The following is a 2,500-nucleotide window of genomic DNA, read 5'->3' on the forward strand; positions in this document are numbered from 1 at the left end:
TTTCCCTATTTTCACAAGGAAACATCAAATTTTTAACCAAGCATACTCGGCCTTTGCTCCTTCGTTACTCGTCCAAATCCAACAAACTTGCATTCGTTGGAAAGGTCTTTTCACAAGGATTCTTTTGATATATAATAATAGCGATTCCGATAAATATTTATTTTTTTATGAATTTTTAAGTGAATAAACAATTAAAAATTCAAAAAAAATAGAAAAAAAATATTTTTTTCCCGATTCTTTCTCCAATATTCCTGATAAATACCCACACACCCACATATGGAGAAAGGTCGAAAATGCTCGAGTGGATATCGAGATGTCCGACGAAGCACCACTTGGAAGGGCCGAGGCACGGGACGCGCATGGGACAGCCCGGGACGGCATGGGACGCCCTCGCTACAGCTCGGGACGGCCAGGTACGCCCGAGACTTGGCTCGGGACGGCCTGGGACGCCCTCGCAATAGCTCGGGACGGCCTGGGACGCCCGAGACTAGGCTCGGGACGGCCTGGGACGCCCTTGCCACAGCTCGGGACGGCCTGGGACGCCCTTGCCACAGCTCGGGACGGCCTGGGACGCCCGAGACTTTGCTCGGGACGGCCTGGGACGGCCTCGGCACAGCTCGGGACGGCCTGGGACGCCCGAGACTTTGCTCGGGACGGCCTGGGACGTCCGAGACTTTGCTCGGGACGGCCTGGGACGTCCGAGACTTGGCTCGGGACGGCCTGGGACGCCCGGGACGTGGCTCGGGACGGCCTGGGACGCCCTCGCTACAGCTCGGGACGCCCTGGGACGGCCTCGACACAGCTCGGGACGGCCTGAGACGTCCGAGACTTTGCTCGGGCCGGCCTGGGACGCCCGAGACTTGGCTCGGGACGGCCTGGGACGCCCGAGACTTGGCTCGGGACGGCCTGGGACGCCCGAGACTTGGCTCGGGACGGCCTGGGACGCGCTCGGCACAGCTCGGGACAGGCCGGGACGCCCGAGCCGAGCTTCGGGTCGCACGAAATCTCTTCGTATTCCGACATATTAGAAGCTTCCCATCATGTAGTAGGCTCGGCTTTGCCCTTTGGATGCCCTATGGTGCTTGGCGAGCACTAGGGAACGTGCCAGCACAAGTGCTGTGCACGCTCTGGGGAAGGAGCTCAACCCTCCCCCTTATAGTGCAAAGTTATTGTTTTGCCTATTTTCACAAGGAAACATCAATTTTTTAACCAAGCATACTGGGCCTTTACTCCTTCGTTACTCGTCGGAATCCAGCAAACTTATACTCGTTGGAAAGGCCTTTTCGCAAGGAATTTTTTGATATATTATAATAGCGATTCCGATAAATATTTATTTTTCTATGAATTTTTAAGTGAATAAACACCGGAAAATTCATAAAAAATAGAAAAAAAAATATTTTCTTCCGTTTCTTTTCTCCAATAATTCATAAATAATACCTCAATAGTATAAATGAAGAGAGAGTCGAAATGGCCCGGGTGGATTTCGAAATGTCCCACGACCCCATAGAATGCACGGGCCAGCCGAGCCAAAGCAGGGGACGCGCATGGGACAGCACGGGACGCGCACGGGACAGCGTCCCTATGGCTCGGGACGGCATGGGACAGCACGGGACGCCCTTGGTAAAGCTCGGGAATCCCATCGGACGCGCATGGGACGGCCTTGCTAAGGCTCGGGACGGCATGGGACGCGCATGGGACGGCCTTGCTAAGGCTCGGGACGGATGGGACAGCACGGGACGCGCATCGGACGGCCTTGGTAAGGCTCGGGACGGCATGGAACAGCACGGGACGGCCTTGGTGAGGCTCGGGACGGCATGGGACAGCACGGGACGGCCTTGGTGAGGCTCGGGACGGCATGGGACAGCACGGGACGGCCTTGGTAAGGCTCGGGACGGCCTTGGTGAGGCACGGGACGGCCTCGGTGAGGCTCGGGACGGCATGGGACAGCACGGGACGGCCTTGCTAAGGCTCGGGATGGCCTGGGACGGCCTTGGTGAGGCTTGGACGGCACGGGACGCGCATGGGACAGCATGGGACGGCCTTGGTAAGGCTGGGCACGGCATGGGACGCACATGGGACACCTTATGGGGATCATCAAGGGACGCTGCACGGGACATTCTTAGCCATGAAGGGCCTTCACATGGGACATCTTAGGAGTCAAGAGCCGGCACATGGGACAATGGAGTTCACACGCACGGAACACTTCGGCTACTTCCGTTCGGAACGTCGTGGGATCTTTATGTCCCCATTAGCACCGACGCATCAACATGCTAGGAAGCTAGGTCCGAACTTCTCGAAGTGTCGATGGCACTTGGACGGATACGCATCCGATCCGATGTTATGATGATGTACTTTCTCCGATATCGATGTCGGGGTGTATTCCGATGTTATGATGTACTTTCTCCGAGATCGATGGGACGACCTTGGTAAGGCATGGGTCGGCCTTGGTAAGGCTCGGACGGCACGGGACGCGCATGGGACGGCCTTAGTAAGGCTCGGG

This window comes from Eschscholzia californica, unplaced genomic scaffold (genome assembly GCF_041429995.1).
Source record: "Eschscholzia californica isolate CP2 unplaced genomic scaffold, dmEscCali1.0.p SCAF_46, whole genome shotgun sequence".
NCBI classification, from domain to species: Eukaryota; Viridiplantae; Streptophyta; class Magnoliopsida; order Ranunculales; family Papaveraceae; genus Eschscholzia; species Eschscholzia californica.